A 19,159-nucleotide genomic window follows, 5' to 3' on the forward strand; every position below is an offset into this window, starting at 1 on the left:
TGCAGGCAATCCGGCTGGATGACCCCCTCGACCGCCCGCTGCCTGGACCAATTGATGGCTCTTTTAGCCAGGCCCAGGAGCAGGCCCACAAGGAGGTCCTCCAACCTGTCCGCTCCCCTCCGCACCGGGTGACCGTAGATCAAGAGCGTGGGACTGAAGTGCAACCAATAATCGAGGAGCAGCCCCTTCAAGTAGTGAAAGAGGGGCTGCAACCTCTCACAATCCATATAAACGTGAAACACGGACTCCTCCAGGCCGCAAAAAATGCAGGCGGCCTGGGAGTCCGTGAACCTACTTAAAACCTTATTGCACGGGACCGCTCCGTGCAACACCCTCCAGGCCAAGTCCCCGATGGAACAAGGGAGGACTCCCGCATAGAGAGCCCTCCATTGGGGACCTCCGCTACCGCCGGTCGGCAAAACGCCACGCCAAGGCGTGTCCGGACGGTAGACGAAGATGGCAAAGTGGAGAGTGTGCAGGAGCAGCCCGTACAGGAAACCCCTCCGCGCGGAATGAAAAGGCACGGAGGGTATTTCCTCGAGACGGCTCAAGTTGTGAGGCGCCGGTTCCCGAGGGGAGTTTCAGGGCCGGGCGCCGATGAGGAATTCCGTCCGAACGGGGGTAAGCTCGGACGGGATCGCCCCACGTGCTTGAGCCGCCTCGATACACCTAGTGGAGTCGGGGCCCAGTGCCGCTTTTACCGATTCGATGGTTTCGACCGCGAGCTGGACGTTGGCCCAGGACAGGCGCCGCGCCAGCTCCTCCGGCGCCATCCAGCCCGCTCCTCCGCCATCGAGCAGGTCCCCGACTCTGGTCACCTTGCCAGACACAGCCCTACCCTCCGCCAGCCGCCCGAACCCGTGTTCGTGGAGGTGCGGATTCCTGAGCAGCGGCTCCCGAAGGAGAGCCGCCGCTCCTGACGGGGGAGAGCTCCGCCTGGAAGCGACATAGTTCCAAACCCATAGTAGTTCCTGGTAGAAGACAGGCAGCTCCCGCAGGCCGGCATGCCTGCTGCCCACTTTCGCAAACAGGAGCTGCGTGTCGTAATTGAGGCCATGCAGCTGGCGGAAGAAAAACGTCGCCAGCGCACACCATCTCGGAGGATTCTCGACGTACAGGTATCTCTGCAGCGTCTGAAGACGGAAAGTCGCAGCCTGGGTGCGAAGGCACACCAGCGCCTGACCGCCCTCCCTAAGTGGGAGACACAGAACCGCGGCAGAGACCCAGTGCTTCCTTTTGTCCCAGAAGAAGTCGATGAGCTTCTTCTGAATCTTGGCGACAAACGCAGGGGGAGGGATCAAAGTGACCAACCAGTACCACAACATGGCGGCCACCAGCTGGTTTATGACCAGCGCTCGACCCCTGTAGGACAACACTCGGAGCAGTCCTGTCCAGCGTCCTAGGCGAGCGGTGACTTTGGCCTCCAGCTCTTGCCAGTTCGCCGGCCAAGCGTCCTCGGCAGGGCTAAGGTAGACTCCCAAATAGAGGAGGTGCGTGGTGCCCCAGGCGAAAGGCCTGAACTCCTCCGGCAGGGAGTCCACCCGCCACTGACCCACCAGGAGTCCGGAACATTTCTCCCAGTTGATCTTGGCGGAGGATGCGTCCGAGTAAATCTGCTGGCATTCCCGCATCCTCCGCAAGTCAGCGGGATCCGTGACCATGAGGAGCACGTCATCGGCGTAAGCCGAGAGGACCACCTCCACGCCCGGCCCTTGCAGAGCCAGTCCCGTCAACCTCTTCCGCAAGAGGCGCAGGAAAGGCTCCACGCAAATGGCATATAACTGACCGGACATGGGGCATCCCTGACGCACCCCCCTCCCGAAGCGAAGGGGCGCCGTCAAGGACCCGTTAACTTTAATCAGACACTCCACGGCGGCGTACAGAAGTCGGATCCGGGCGACGAAATGCGTCCCGAACCCGAATGCGCGCAGAGTCCCGAAGAGATACTCGTGATCCACCCTGTCGAACGCCTTCTCCTGATCCAGGGAAAGGAAGGCGACCGACAGACCAGCCCTCTGGGAGTGGTGGACCAGGTCCCGGACCAGATGGATGTTATCGTGGATGGTCCGGCCCAGGACCGTGTAGGACTGGTCGGGGTGGATCATGTGGGCCAGCACGGTGCCAAGGCGAGCAGACATGGCCCTGGCAAAGATTTTATAGTCCGTGCTGAGGAGGGAGACCGGGCGCCAGTTCTTAAGGAGGCGGAGATCGCCCTTCTTAGGCAGCAGGACAATGACCGCCCTGCGCCAAGAGAGGGGCATCTCCCCGGTCGCCAAACTTTCCCCCAGGACCCGTGCGTAGTCGCCCCCCAAGACGTCCCAGAACGCCCTGTGGAACTCCACGGTCAGCCCGTCCAGCCCCAGGGATTTTCCCCTAGAGAGCTGGCGGAGGGCGCCGGTCAGCTCCGCCAGACTTAGCGGAGCGTCCAATTTTTCAGCGCCCTCCGGGCCAACCTTCGTCAGGTCCTCCCACAAAACTCTGCGCGCATCCTCGCTGGACGGATCCGGAGAGAACAGAGCCCCGTAATAGGCGCGGGTCTCCGCGCTGATTCCCTCCGGATCCGAGACCAGAGATCCGTCGTCGGCCAGCAGCCCCAAGAGCTGCTTACGGACCCCCCGTCTTTTTTCCAGCGAGTAGAAGAAGGGGGAGCCGCGGTCCAGGTCCCGCAGGAGCTGGATCCGCGACCTCACGTACGCGCCTCGGGACCCGACGAGCTGCAGGTCCTTCAGCGCGCCCTTCTTCTCTTCGTACACCTTCCGCAGGGCCGGGTCCTCGACGACCTGACCGAGACGGGACTCCAGGTCGAGCACCTCCTTCTCCAACCGCCCGACCCGGGCCTCCCGCCTCTTGGTCGACCCCTTCGCGTACTCCTGACAGAAGAGACGGATGTGAGCCTTGCCCACATCCCACCATAGCCTCAAGGAGGGGAAGGCCCCCCGTTTCCTTCTCCAGTTCGCCCAGAACCGACAAAGCGAATCCCGGAACCGCGCGTCCTCCAGCAGCAGGTTGTTAAAATGCCAGTACGCGGACCCCCTCTGCGCGTGCAGCGGAGCGAGCTCCGCCCACACCAGGTGGTGGTCCGTGCACGGCACTGGCCGCATGGAAGCCGCCGGAACGCAGGAGACGTACGCCCGGGAAATGTAAAGGCGGTCGATTCTGGACCTACCTCCCCCAGACCTCACGCTAGTGAAGGCGCTGGAGTCGGGGTGGAGATTTCGCCAGACATCCACCAAGTCGAAGGACCCAACCAGGTCCCTCAACTTCTCCATCGCTGCCGGGTTTCGCGGGGGACCCGAACGGTCCCTCGCCTCAAGGGTGCAGTTAAAATCCCCCCCGAGGATGACGCACTCGCCCACGTCGACGGAGCCCAAAAGAGCGGACACTTCTTCGAAGAAGCGCACTTGCTGCGCACCGGTCTGAGGGGCGTACACGTTCACTAGATGGAGCGGCACGCCCCCCAGGCGAACAGTGACCTGGAGCAAACGGCCCGGCACGTGCTCCTTGACCCCCAAGATCTCCGGCTGAAAATGCGGGGCCAGCAAGATAGCCACCCCACTGGAATTGTTGGAGAGGTGACTCATGTTGACCCCTCCTTGCCACTCCAGGAGCCACGTGGCTTCGTCTCCTGGAACGGTGTGGGTTTCTTGCAGAAAGCACACCGCATATTTCCCGTCCCGAAGGACAGAGAAGTTATTGAATCTGCGGCGCGCCTCCCTGCTGCCGTTGATGTTGAGGCTGGCTATGGTTATCTTCATGTCAGAAGCATAGTGCAACCTCTACCTACACCTAACGGGGGGAGGAAGTGCAGCCGCTGGTCAGCCGCCACTTCCTCAGCAGCCCAGTGAGAAACGTTCTGAGCCGACGCAGCTCGAGCGGGTTCACACCCTCGTCTGCGCCCATGATCTTAACGGCGGCGCGGACGGACACGATGTGCAGCGCCAGCTCCGACCACCTGTCGAGGGCCAGCCGGACCTTATTGCGCCGACCCAGGCATGTGGCCATAAAATCCCGGAGTTCCCTTACGGGAATGAGGGGAGACTCGGCAAGGGGCGCGAGGTCATCCATCGCCTCGTCGGCCTGGAGTCCGAATCGTCCTCCGTGCCCATCACCGAATCCCCATCCTCCTCCAGGGGGTCGTCACCAGCGGCCGACCCGTCCGCCGCGCAGTGCGCAGCGAACGGCTCGGCCGCACCAACCAGCCCCGCCTCCGCCCGGATCCCACCCCCAGGATCGGCGGCAGAGGATTCCTCCCTGGGCTCCTCTAGGGGTGCTGGGCCAGAGGACGGCGGCGGTTCAGAGCCTCCCTCTGCCCCAGACGCCGGAACGACCGGAGAAACCGGGGAGAGAACAATTCCCAGCTCCTCCAGTACGTCCGGCATCAGAGACGCAGCCAGGGGGCCATCCTCCTTCCCGCCACCAACGTCCGACCCAGCGGATGGGGTGTTTTGAATTAAAACCTCTACCAGCTCGAGCAGCCTCTGGGAGATGTCTGGGTCGCATTGGGCGAGCTCATTATCCTCGACCCAGACCCCAGGCCGCCCGACCCGGCGAGGGGTAACGGCACCGATAGAATGTCAATTTCTGCTGCGGGTTGTTCCGCGACCCCCCCCACGGGCAGGGTCTCGTTCCCATCCCCGGGAGGCACGTGCCGGACAGACACATCTGCCTCAGCCTCCCGAGGGACAGGCGACCCCTGCCGATCGCTGGTGATGACGACAGCGGGGGGCGCAGTACCCGCGGCGGGCGACGACTCCCCCTGCTCGGAGGGACCTTCCTCCTCCCGGTCCTTCTCTTCTTCCAGGGGGTCGCGCCTTCTTTTTAGCACGGAGGGAGCGAGGGAGACCTCCATGTCTGCAGAGGCCTCCTCCTCTGCTCCCTCTGGCGGAGCAGGTTTGTCGGGTTCCTCGGGCCCGAGCCCGGCCGCAGGTATTGGCGTTACCGCTGCGGCGGTTGCGGCCACAGGCTCGGGCATGAGGCCCCTCCCGCTCGCGTCTGCCCCGATTAACTCCGCGAGGAGCGCGGGTGTAAGGGGCGCAATGGGCAAGGGCTGGCCATCCACGGGGGGACCCGCCCTAAGGTGTTTATTTTTTCGCCGCGCCTTCTTTCCGGCCGGACACGCTCCCCCTACCCCGCCGGAGGCCTTGGTGGCATCGGCCCCCGACGTCGACCGCGCATCAGACGTTCCCGACGCGCGGGCATATCCGGGGGGAGGAGCGGCGGTGGCGCCAGCCTCGGCCGCACGAGATGATCCGGCGGCCTTGGAGGCGGGGCAGTTTTTCCGGATGTGCCCCACCTCCTTGCAGGCGTGGCACTGCACACCGTCCGATGTCCAGAAGACGCGATAGGCGGTCCCCTCGTGGTGGATGACGAACGCCCCGTCGGTGTCCTCCTCCTGCGCCAGCTGGATAAACAGCTGGCGCCGGAAGGAGAAGACGTGGCGAAGGCTGGCTTCCCGGAAGCCGAGCGGGATGGGCGTAATCCCCGACCTCACCTCCCCAAGTTGGCATAAATGGGGGAGGAGGAGCTCACCAGGAACATAGGGCGGGACGTTCGAGATGATGATCCTCTGCGCGGTGGCCTCGAGAGGATCCACCGGCAGGAAAGTCCCGCCCACGGTGAGCCCCTTGGCGACGGCCAGGGACACCGCCCGCTCCGACCCCAGGAAGAACACAGCCTTCCCGTACATTTTTGAGGCCGCGACGATGGCTGAGGGGCCGACAACCCCAGCCATGGCTTTAACGCAGGCCTCAATGGTCATAGTGGGGTGAGTGTAGCTCTTCACCCCAAGCTTTTTTGTCATAAGTTTAAAAGGTGACGGGGCAGCAGAAGCAGCGGGAGCAGCTGTGGCTGTGGCTGCCACTCCCGCATAAGTCCTGGCTGGCCCCGCCGCCGGCAAAGATGCAGTCGCCATTCTGGGGTGTTTTTATAAGGGCTACACTCACCCCAAGTCACAGGCCTGAAGGTGTTAATGGCCTCAGGTATTTTTTAGTCCTCTATTGAGCAGAGGGAGCTGTTTAAAATGAAGACACACCTCTCCCCTTATTGATTGAAATTGGGAGAGAGGCCTTCTCCCCTCTGCTCAATAGGCAATTAATAAAAAGAGGTGAAATTGAGGTGCCTCAGAGAAATAGGCAGAGAGACAAAGAGAGAGAGAGAGGGGGGGTGGGAAGGAGGGAGGCAGCAAGGGCAGGGTTGCCACTCAGGATGGTGGGTGGGTGGGTGTTGGCAGGGGTGCACTCGCCGATAGGAATTTAAAGTCTTTGAAGGTGGTCTTCTGGCAGGGGGAGAAGATGTCTTCACCTGGGAAAGCTGGAGATGCCCCAGGCTCAGTCCCACTCCAGGTCTTAACGATGTAATTGGACTTCACCTAGGCAGCTCCAGCTGTCCCAGGTCAGGCAATTGAAGGGGTGCTTATTAGTGGTGTGTGTGGCCTAGTTTTTAACAAGAGCCACACACACACACAGACACCCCTTGATGATCCGGCCTTGTTTCTTCTTTTCTCCCCCCACCTAAAATACAAAGTCTTTGGGAGAGTGCACCAAATAACACCCACCTGAAAGATGATGTTGTTCTTCCCTCCTTCCAAACAGTTGGTGGTTGTTGGTTGTTTCTCTCCCCTCTCTCCCTCTCCTGAAGTGGAGGCCAATTTGGGGAGGCAGTAATGGAAAGGCCTCTCCCCTGGTTGGTGTTGTTGCTGGCCTCCCTTCTCCTTCTCCTCCTCTGTCCTCTCTCTCCAGGCACCTCAGTTGCTGTGATGATGGTGGAGGTGGAGGTGGTGGTGGTCTATCGATATCCTCCTCTTCCTGGTCAGGAGACCACCACTTTCCACTCTCCTGGTTTGGCTGCTCCTTCTCCTCCTGCTGACTGAGGCAGCTGCACAGCCAGAAATGAGGGTAACTTAAGACTGACGTACAGAAGCCTGCTATGGCTTTATATGCAGGGGTGGTCACTGCCGGTACTGCAGTATAGAATCAGTTCTTCTCTTAAAGGTACATACATAACAATTCCTCCCCTTTTAGATAAACAGTACATAACATTCATTTAACAACTAAATAATAACTAATTACAATTACAATTTTCTCTGTACTATACACATCAACTGAAATAATCATTTATAAGTTCAGTCTTTGAGGAGGCTTCCTGATCCTGACTGGATAGCGCCTTTCTCGAGTATCCTGTTCTTGCGGCGGAGTTGATTCTGGTTCATTGTCATTTGTTGGTTCGTCAGCTTCCAATACCACTGCTTCTGAGGTAGACGCAATCTGTACTTCGGGTTGATTGCCAGGTGCACCTGCTCGTGGTATGGGTTTGGCTTGTTCCTGTGACTCTAGAATCTGGTCAGCATGGCGTCTCACAATGCTCTCTCCAATGTCCACTGTGTACATTAGTGGTCCCTGCTGTGTGCATATTGTTCCTGGCTGCCATTTTTCTGTTCGGTAGTCGCGGGCCAAGACTGGTTGCCCTATCTTGAAGCTCCTGGTTGGTTTCTCATTTATGTGCTGGAATTGCTTATCCTCAACATCTCGTCTTATGTTTGGTTTGAGCAAATCCAGGCGACATCTTAGCCTTCGGTTGAAGAACATTATGACTGGAGCTTGGTTGGTGACTGCATGTGTCGCATTCCGGTAAGCAAACAAGAAATTATCCACCTTGTGTTGTAGTGGTATGTCGTCATTATGCATTGCCTTTATTTCCTTTTTAAAGGTCTGAACAAACCTCTCAGCCAATCCATTTGTGGCTGGATGATATAGAGCAGATGTGTAATGCTTCACCCCGTTATTCATCAGAAACCTCCGGAAATCCTCTGACTCAAACTGTGGCCCATTGTCGGAGCAAATCTGTTCTGGCAAGCCATTCCTGGCGAAGATGGTCCGTAGGACTGCAATAGTTTTCTCCCTGGTGGTGGAGCACATTTTGATGACCTCTGGCCATTTCGAATGGGCGTCCACAGCGATTAGGAACATTGAGTCCATAAATGGACCAGCAAAATCAATGTGTACCCGTTGCCATGGAGATGAGGGCCACTCCCATGGATGTAGCAGGGCCTGTGGTGGAGCGTTTTGGACCTTCTGGCATCCTGTGCGTCTCTTGGTCATATCCTCGATTTCTTTATCGATTCCCGGCCACCACACAAACGCCCTGGCTAGGCTCTTCATTTTTACCCCTCCCAGATGACCCTCATGAAGCTCACTGAGCACTCTATCTCTCAACTTGGGTGGAATTACCACTCAGGGTCCACACATCAAAGTCCCCCGGCACACTGACAGCTGTTCTCTCCTTGGCAAGAATGCTGGCAACAGTGAGTCGCCATGTGCTGGCCATCCCTTCACTGTCAAATCATAGACCCGAGAGAGTGTCCGGTCATTTCGGGTTTCCGTCTCTATACTTGAGTTTGTAACAGGTAGACATTCGACTATGGTCGCATGGAATATCTCAACAGGGTCCACTGCAGGTGCTTCCTCTACCGTAGTCAACGGTAGGCGCGACAGCCCATCAGCATTTCCATGCTGTTTCGTACCCTTGTACTCTATGTCGTACTGATGTGCCCCTAGAAAAAGTGACCATCTTTGCAGCCGTTGCGCCATCATCACCGGAACGCCCTTCTTTGGGTTAAAAAAGGAGACCAGGGGCTGATGATCAGTCAGTAGGGTGAATTTCGGCCCATGCAGATAGTGATTGAACTTCTTCACCCCCCACACCAGGCTGAGGGCCTCCCTGTCAATCTGGGCGTAGTTACGCTCGGCTGAGGTTAATGAGCGCGGCACAAAGGCTATTGGCCTCTCTGAACCGTCAAGGAATTTGTGTGACAGCACCACTCCGATGCCATAGGGAGACGCATCACATGCTAACCGAATCGGTAGTGTTGGATTGTAGTGGGCCAATACTTCTTTTGAAGTGATTAGGCATTTACATTTCTGAAAGGCACGCTTACACTCATCACTCAATTTCCATGTTACTCCAGTTTGCAGCAGGGCGTTCAGTCGGTGCAGAATTTTAGATAAATTCGGCAAGAACTTATGGTAGTAGTTCACCAACCCGAGGAACGACCTCAGTTGCGACACATTTTCCGGTGCTGGAGCCTTGACTACAGCCTCAATCTTGTCCGGTGACTTATGCAACTCTTCCTCATCAATCATGTGGCCACAATACGAGATTTGTCTCCTGAAGAACTCGCATTTGGGGCGGTTGGCTCGTAGCCCATATTCCTGTAATCTCGTGAGCACCTGCTCCAGGTTGGCAAGGTGTTCACTGTCATTTTCGCCCGTAACCAGGATGTCGTCCAATTAACACTGGGTCCCCGGGATCCCTTGCAGGACTTGTTCCATCACCCTCTGCCAAATAGCCGGGGCTGATGCTACCCCGAATACCAGTTGATTGTACTGGTAAAGGCCTTTGTGAGTGTTTATCGTGAGGTATTTCCTAGATGCTTCTTCCACCTCCATTTGTAGATACGCTTGGGCCAGATCAATCTTTGTAAAGCGTTTCCCTCCAGATAGTGAGGCAAAAATATCTTCTATCCGTGGAAGTGGATATTGTACTGTGTGCAGGACTGGGTTCACAGTTACCTTGAAGTCCCCACAGATGCGAACATTCTTCGGTTCCCCAGGCGTGCTGCTCAATGATTTCTTCATTACAGGAACGATGGGTGTGGCCCACTTGCTCCAGTCCACCTTGGACAGCACACCCGAACACTCCAGACTCTCCAGCTCTGCTTCAACGGCTGGGCGGATCGCGTAAGGTCTGGCCTTATAAAATTTTGGTTTGCGTTATCTTCGATTTTTATCATTGCCGTTACTCCTTTTAGAGTCCCAAGTCCTTGTTGGAACACCTCTTTCACGTCAGTTAGAACCTTTGACAGTCGTCCAGGTCCGACCTGCAGACTCTTGCTATGTGTCCCATTTTTCCACATTGCCTGCATACTTTGTCCATAAACCAGCAGTCCTTCTGATTATGGGTTGTTCTGCCGCAGCGATAGCACTTTTCTGCTCCATACGCCATTTCGTTAGCGCTGTATTCCTGTGGTTTCTGTTGTATTTCCGCAGCTCCCCGTGCTGCTGCTTCGTAGGATACTGCCACGCTGACAGCCTGTTCTAGCGTCAGGTCCTTTTCCGAAAGTAGTCGTTTCTGGGTTCCTTCACTCTGGAGCCCGCAGACAAACTTATCCCATAAGGTTTCTGCCAGTCCTGCTCCGAACTGGCAGTGCTTCGATAACTTGCGTAGTTCCGTAAGATAGTCAGCATTGCTCTCATCTTTGTGCTGGTTTCTTTTATGGAACTTGAATCTTTCTGCTATCAGCAGCGGTGTAGGGTTTAGGTGTTCCTGTAAGGTATTAACAATCTCTTCAAACTTTTCTCCATTGGTTTAGCTGGGGTATTTATATTCCACAATAGGCCGTACGTTCTCGCGCCCATCAAATTTAATAATACCGACGCCTTCTTTCCATCAGCCACCTCATTTGCCTTGCAGTACACTTCAATTCTTTCCACATACGTGGTCCAGTCTTCTACCACGTTGTCGAAAGCAGTGATACTGCCACTTTTCGGCATCTTGGGTGATTTAAAATGGCACCTCCCGCGCTTTTTCTTCTTCACCAATGGATTAAAATGGCGCCTCCCACGCTTTTCCTTCTTCCCCAATGGAATAAAATGGTGCCTCCCGCGCTTTTCCTTCTTCCCCTTGCTGCCACGCTGCTCCTAGCATTCTGCAGGGTAATGGCGGCGACCCGCGGCTTCGGCGCGTCTCACTTTTCCTTCCCCTTGTTTTATTTTCGCTACGCTGCCCGGTTCTTGAGCACCGACCGTGCCCTGTGCGCTCCACCCTCTCTCTCTCTCTTTTCCTCCCGACGACGCTGCGTGGCCCCTTTGCAGAGCCGCTCGATCGAGCTCGAGCCCGCCGCAGTCCAGAAGGGTCAGCGCACTACCTGCTACCAGCATGATTTGCTGGAACACCTTGACTGGGGAGCCAAGCCCAGCTCTCCACAGCCTCTCCTGCAACTCTCCGAACTCCGATGGATCCTTGGGCGGTTGCCCGCGGTCGACGCCTGTTGTTCTGACTTTGACCTCCAAAAGCTTCTTCTCAGGGAAAGATCCCTGTGAGGTGATGCAGTACTGCAGGTGAGTTCAAACCTGCTCGTCGCCACTGTAGTGTCTGCGCCTTAATAATACACGGACTGCAGGAGAACAATAAAGCAAGTATTTACTGAACAGAGGGTAACTTAAGACTGACTTACAGAAGCCTGCTATGGCTTTATATACAGGGGTGGTCACTGCCGGCACTGCAGTATAGAATCAGTTCTTCTCTTAAAGGTACATACACAACAGAAGGCACTGTGATGTTTTGTGACAGAGGGATGGTATGATGGGGATGTGGTGAGCAACGGGGATCTGGGGTTTCATTCACTGGAATCGGAGTCTGATGAGGCGCTCACAGACAGCCAGTCCGGAACAGGGATCAGCTGCCTGCCTCCACCCTTCCTCCTCATCCTTGTCCTCTTCCTCTTCATTTTCCTCTTCCTTCTCCTCCTCTCCCTCCTCCTCCTCCTGAGGTGGTCCCGCAATCCTTGGTGGCAAAGGATGGGCCCTCATGATGGCCAAGTTGTGAAGCATGCAGCAGACCATCAGGAAATGGGACACCCGCTCCGGTGAGTACTGGAGGGCTCCTCCCAAGCAGTCAAGGCAGCAGAACTGTTGTTTCAGCAGCCCGATGGTCTGCTTGATGATGTTCCTGCTGACAGCATGGCAGTCATTATATGAGTGCTGGGCTGGAGTGGTGTGGTTGTGGAGGGGAGTCATCAGCTTGGTGTGGAGTGGATCGCACTTGCCTCCGAGCAGCCACCCTCGGATTTGACGTGGTGGTTGGAAGGTTGCTGGCACAGCGGACTGACGCAGGTGAAGGCATCGTGACTGCTGCCAGGATAGCAGGCATTCACCATCATGACGCGCTGGGCATGGTCGCACACCAACTGCATATTAAGTGAGTGGTAGCCTTTGCGATTACAGAACATCTCAGGATTGGTATGCGGTGCCCGCAAAGCCATGTGTGTGCAGTCAATGGCACCCTGCGTCGTGGGGAAGCCTACTATCCTGGCAAAGCCACATGTGCGCTCGTTCTGCTTCTCTCTGTTCAGGGAGATGACAATGTAGTCCCTTTCCCTGGAGTAGAGAGCCTCTGTGACCTCCTAGATGTAGCAATGGACAACAAACGGGGAAACAATAGCTATGTCTTCTGCTGCAGACTGGAAGGATCGGCTGGCGAAGAAATTGATGGCCACGGTGACTTTGCGGGCCCTTGGGGGAGCCATGGTTGCTGAGCTCTGAGGCTGCAGCTCTGGTTGCAGGAGGTGACAGAGTTCTGTGACCACCTCCTTGGTGAAGCGGAGTCTCCTAATACACTGCTCTTTGCTTAAGTGGAGGTAGGACAAGGGCTTGCAGAAGACCCTAGGTGGGTAAGGCCACTTGTTGAAAGCCCTCCTGGCCCTCTTCCTCCTCCCTCTGTGCGCATCTTCACCTCTTCTTCGCTGCCTCCACTCCCTCTCCCGAAGATACTCGAGCGTGAGGGGACTGCCAGTAGAGCCCCCATGAATGTGAGCAAGTGTTGTGAGCAGAAGCCTTTAAATAAGGTTGAAAGTGTTCTCCACTTGCAACAACACTCCCTGTGACCTCAGGAACTTGAAACAAGTTTACAAAGCTGTAAGAGTTGCTGAAAGCTACACAGAGCCAGTCAAACTGAGAAACCATGTCAGCTACAAGTTGTTGATGATGATCCCTTTAAATCACACTGCTGAAGGCTCCTTCCTACTACTGAACACTTGGTCAGCTGGCCATGATTAGCACAGGCCGGTAAGTTGAACGGCGACGGCGAAAATGGCAGATCAAGCGTCAAGTGAGCGTTGCACACTTACTGACGTCACGATCTGGCTAATCTAAATATCTACAGTGAGCGCAGGCATCGGCAGCGCTGCTGACCTGTCCAAAATGGCGGCTGCTACGGGACAGACCATTTGGCTGCCATTTTTCCTTCAAAATGGGCCTTAACGGCCAGTGCTAAACCCCTGAATTTCTAGGCCTTGGAGTATATTATAAATTTACAAGAAGATACTCAAGAGGTTGTTAACAGAGCTCCATTTCTACAAGACTGACAAAATCAGAACTATGTTTGCCCATGGCACAGACCTACCTGTGCTAGAGAGCTGGCCTCTCTAAATTTTGAATGCTTTCCTTGCAGGCAGGTTTGAATGCTGAACTGTTGGCTATTGGGAGCAGCAGCGAGAGCGGACCGACCTGTGAGGGAATAGGCAAAGGAGGAGCGAGGAAATAAAGCCCGAGGTTCGAGGCCCAGACCGAGCTATTGGGAGCAGCAGCAAGAGCGGACCTCAACAGGCAACATTCGAAAGTGATGTCAGAGATTAAAAGTGATGTCGGCACAAGGGAAGGAGCTGATTGGTAAGTAGGACCTGGTGAGTATTTCTACAGTCCAGTCGTTAAAGTAAAAGTAAGGTCTCTAGTTTAGAGTAAGTAGTATTTAAAGTGAAGTAAGGTCCCTAGTGTATTTAATATTCTTTAATTTAAAGGAAGTAAAGGGAGTAAATTAAGGGTAGGACATGGCAGGGCATCTTGGCAGCGTGGAGTGCTCCTCCTGTGCTATGTGGGAAGTCAGGGACACTTTCGGTGTCCAGGGTGAACACATGTGCAGGAAGTGCCTCCAGCTGCAGCTACTCGAAATCCGCGTTTCGGAGCTGGAGTTGTGGCTGGAGTCACTGTAGAGCAGCCGCGAGGCTGAGATCTTCGTGGATAGCACATTTAACGAGGTGATCACACCGCAGGTAAAGAGTGCACAGGCAAACAGGGAATGGGTGACCGCCAGACCGAGTAAAAGAACTAGGAAGGTAGTGCAGGAGTCCCCTGGGTCCATCTCCCTCTCCAACGGATTTTCCATTTTGGATACTGCTGGGGGAGATGGTTTCTCAGGGGAATGCAACAAGAGCCAAGTCCGTGGCACTACGAGTGGCTCAGCTGCACAGGAGGGGAGGAAAAAGAGTGGGAGAGCAATAGTGATAGGGGATTCGATTGTAAGGGAAACAGATAGACGTTTCTGTGGCCGCAGACGTGACTCCACGATGGTATGTTGCCTCCCTGGTGCCAGGTTCAAGGATGTCACTGAGCGGCTGCAGGACATTCTGAAGGGGGAGGGTAAACAGCCAGAGGTCGTGGTCCATATCGGTACCAACGACATAGGTAGAAAGAGGGATGAGGTCCTGCAAGCAGAATATAGGGAGCTAGGAAATAAATTAAAAAGCAGGACCTCAAAGGTAGTAATCTCAGGATTACTCCCAGTGCCATGTGCTAGCGACAGCAGAAATAGGAAAATAGACCAGATGAATGCATGGCTGGAGAGATGGTGTAGAAGGGAGGGATTTAAATTCCTGAGGCATTGGGACCGATTCTGGGGAAGTTGGGACCTGTACAAGCTGGACGGGTTACACCTCGGCAGAAATGAGACCAACATCCTCACAGGGGGGTTGGCTAGTGCTGTTGGGAAGGATTTAAACTAGTTTTTCAGGGGGCTGGGAACCTAAGTGTGGGCCCAGAACGGAGAGAAACAAAGCTGGAAGTGCAAGTTAGAAAAGTAGTCAGCAAAACTAGTAGGGGGCAAAAACAAAGGCTAACAGTAAAGAGGGTGAAAGTGCAGAAAAATATTAAACAGGCAAAGTTAAAGGCACTTTATCTAAATGCACATAGCATTCGCAACAAGATGGATGAATTAATGGCACTAATAGAAGTAAATGGGTATGATGTAATTGCCATTAGAGAGACATGGGGGTCGATTTTCGTGGAGCCGTCAGGCGGGGTTTCAGGCATGTGGGGGGGGAAAATCCCGAATTCGGGGGTCCCGACACCATCCCGCCCAAAACCCCGCTCCACGCAACTTTCAGAGGTGACGGGTACCCGCCCCGCACTGGGACCCGCCAACCCCAGGCAGGAAGGGATTAGTGCCAATTAACTGCCTGTTAACAGGTAGTTAACAGGCAGTTTTTAGCCCAATCCCTATTTTGAGGGGTGTCGTGTGGGATTCCCAACGGCTCCAAACCACGCCAGGTTAGAGCAGGCGGGCCGTCAGGTTGAAGGAGTTGGAGGGGTCGCGATATCGGTGTTCAGGTGAGTGATGGGTGCATGAGTGCAAAGGTAAGTGTGTTTGGTGTGTCTAAAGTGTGTAAAGAACTTTTACTTACCTGTACTTACCTTAACAGCCTTGCTTCCTGCAGGCGTCGGGAGTCCATCACTCAGCCGGCACTCAAAAGTGACAGCCTTCAGCTTTGAGTGCTGCTGAGAGTTCTAACTGAGTCTGTGCAGAAGGACTCATGTTAGAACTCAGACTGGCAGTGTTTCACAGCTTGAAACAGCTGTCAAACGCTGATATTTCATCTGTCAAGAACTCTTGACATGAAATTGCAGTCTGTGACGTCACCTGTTGCCGGGTGGCCCTTAATTGGCCTGCTGAGCCCGCTGGGCGGGCTCAACAAGGTCAATCAAGGGAAAATCGCGTGGATTGGCCAGACGTCAAAGTAGGTGGGTCAAAAACCTGAAAGTTGTAGACCCGCCTTCTTCCCGACAGCTTCAGGAAAATTGACTCCATGGTTGCAGGATACCCAAAGCTGGAAACTGAATGTTCCAGGGTACTCAATATTTAGGAAGGACAGACAAAAAGGAAAAGAAGGTGGCGTAGCACTGTTAATAAGGGAAGAGATCGGTATGGTAGAGATAAAACATCTTGGCTTGGCAGATCGTGATGTAGAACCGGAATCAGTTTGGGTGGAGCTAAGAAACAGTAAAAGGGCGGAAAACATTGGTGGGAGTTGTGTATAGGCCACTAAAGAGTAATGATAATGTAGGGCACAGTATCGATCAAGAGATTAGAAGTGCATGTAACAAGGGCAATACAGTAATCATGGGGGACTTTAATCTACATATTGACTGGACAAATCAAATTACCATTAATGGTGTGGAGGACAAATTCTTGGAATGCATGCGAGATGGTTTCCTGGATCAGTATGTGGAGGAACCAACCAGGGAACAGGCTATTCTGGATCTGGTACTGTGTAATGAGAAAGGGCTAGTCAATAATCTTGTGGTAAAGGGGCCTCTATTGACAAGTGACCATAATATGATTGAATTTTACATTAAGTTTGAGAGTGATGTAGTCCAATCTGAAACTAAGGTCTTCAATCTAAACAAAGCAAACTACAAGGGTATGAGGGAAAAGTTGGCCATGGTAGATTGGGAGATTACACTAAAAGTATGAAGGTGGACATACAATGGCTAACATTCAAGGAAATAATGCATAATTTGCAACAAACATATATTCTTCTAGGGCATAAAAAGCCAAAAGGAAAAGTGATCCAACCATGGCTAACAAAAGAAATTAAAGCTAGTATTAAGTCAAAAGAGGAAGCTTATAAAGTTGCCAGAAAAAGAAGTCAGTCTGAGGATTGGGATCTTTTTAGAAATCAGCAAAGGGGGAACCAAGAAATTGATAAAGAAAAGGAAAATGGAATATGAGCAAAAACTAGTGAAATATATAAAAACAGATTGTAAAAGCTTCTATAGGTATGTGAAAAGGAAATTACTGGCGAAGGTAAATGTCGGTCCTTTACAGTCAGAGACGGGAGAATTTATAATGGGGAATGAGGAAATGGCAGAGAAATTAAATAAATACTTTGTTTCTGTCTTCACGGAGGAAGACACAAACAACCTCCCAGAAATACGAGAAAACCAAAGGTGTGGCAAGAATGAGGAGCTTAAAGAAATTATTATTAGTAAAAAAACAGTACTAACAAAATTAATGGGACTAAAAGTCAATTAATCCCAAGGACCGGATGACCTACATCCTAGTGTTTTGAAGGAGGTGGCCATTGGAATAGTGAATGCATTGGTTGTCATCTTCCAAAATTCTATAGATTCTGGAGTGGTCCCTGCAGATTGGAGGATAGCAAATGTAACCCCGTTATTTAAGAAAGGAGGGAGAGAGAAAACGGGGAACTACAGACCTGTTAGCCTCACATCAGTAGTTGGGAAAATGCTGGAATCTATTCTAAAGGATGCAATAACTGGGCACTTAGAAACTAATAGTAAGATTGGGCAGAGTCAACATGGATTTATGAAAGGGAAATCCTGTTTGACAAACCTATTGGAGTTCTTTGAGTATGTAACTAATGGTGTAGACAAAAGGGAACTGGTAGATGTGGTGTATCTGGATTTTCCTTCGATAAGGTCCCACACAAGAGGTTGGTGACCAAAATTAGGGCACATGGAATTGGGGGTAATATACTAGCATGGATTGAAAATTGGTTAACAGACAGAAAACAAAGAGTAGGGATAAACGGGTCTTTTTCAGGATGGCAGGCTGTGACTAGTGGGGTACCGTAAGGATCAGTGCTTGGGCCCCAGCTATTCACAATCTATATCAATGATTTGGATGAGGGGACGAAATGTAACATTTCCAAATTTGATGATGATACAAAGCTAGGTGGCAGTGTCAGTTGTGAAGAGGATTTGAAGAGGCTTCAAGGGGATCTCAACAGTCTCAGTGAGTGGGCGAGAGCATGGCAGATGGAATATAATGTGGATAAATGTGAAGTTATCCACTTTCATAGAAAAAACACAAAGGCAGAGTATTTCCTAAATGGTGAAAGAATGCGGAATGCAGATGCTCAAAGGGACCTGGGTGTCCTTGTACATTAGTCACTGAAAGTGAATGTGCAGGTGCAGCAAGCCATTAGGAAGGCAAATGGTATGTTGGCCTTCATTACAAGAGGATTTGAGTACAGGAGTAAAGAAGTCTTACTCCAATTATATAGGGCCTTGGTGAGACCACACCTGGAGTACTGTGTACAATTTTGGTCTCCTTACCTAAGGAAGGATAGACTCGCCATAGAGGGAGTGCAACAAAAGTTCACAAGATTGATTCCTGGGATGGCGGGACTGTCATATGAGAAGAGATTGAGTAAACTAGGCCTGTATTCTCTTGAATTCAGAAGAATGAGAGGGGTTCTCATTGAAGCATACAAAATTATTACAGGGCTTGATAGGGTGGATGCTGGGAGAATGTTTCCCTTGGCTAGGGAGTCTAGAACCAGGGGCGACAGCCTCAAGATAAAGGGTAGGTCATTCAGGACTGAGATGAGAAGAAATTTCTTCACACAGAGGGTGGTGAATCTTTGGAATTCTCTACCCCAGAGGGCTGTGGAGGCTCAGTCATTGGATATATTCAAAACAGAAGTTGATAGATTTCTGATTAGTAAGGGCATCAAGGGATATGGCGATGGGGCCGGTGAATGGAGTTGAGGCAGAAGATCAGCCATGATCTCATTGAATGGCGGAGCAGGCTCGAAGGGCTGAATGGCCTGTTCCTACTGCTATTTCTTATGTTCTTATGTTCACATAATTAGGCAAGCCATGAGCGCTTACTACTTGCTAAGAATGGGGAAGTCTACACTATTTCTTGGCGTCACTCTGAAGCAATATATTAGGGGGAAAGAGGTTCACCATTGTTTTGTAGGCAAAGCGTGTCCACTGATATCGATTAGGACAGACTCATTGGAGGACCTGCTACAGGATGTGCCAAGGAGGATTGCACTCTTTGATGCCAAAGGCCACTCACCGGTTAAAGGATAGATGCAAGCTGTATAGATGGACATAGGGGAGTGGGTAAATGCAGTCTCCCTGGTCTGTCGTACCTTGGAGCAAATTAACAAGATGATCAGTGACATTAAGAAAAGTGCCAAGGTAAGTGTGCCAACCTATAGATAGATGATTATTCTTCATCTGTAGAAGGTATAGTCCCAATGTAAATGTTTTTCTCTGCAGTCTCAGGATGAAATAGCATGCAGAGAACATTTACTCCTTCTCTCAGCTATGAAGCAGCTTATCCACTATGAGATGATGGTCCCAGCCATTTTTGGCTGCAAGTCTATAGGGGGATTTTGGAAAACGGGTCCAAACTCACTTCTACACGGCTAACTTTTCAAGGCAAAATTTCTGTTGGTGGGATAATTTCTCACGTCACATTTTCCTAAATTTCTCTCCACTTCCAGTTCTCCTGAGTTGGTGACTTGGGTTATGATTCTGGGATACTGGCTGCCCTCTGCTACCTCACCACAGTG

The sequence above is a fragment of the Somniosus microcephalus genome, chromosome 2 (assembly GCF_052327205.1).
Source record: "Somniosus microcephalus isolate GS21.2 chromosome 2, FLI_Smic_1.0, whole genome shotgun sequence".
NCBI lineage: Eukaryota > Metazoa > Chordata > Chondrichthyes > Squaliformes > Somniosidae > Somniosus > Somniosus microcephalus.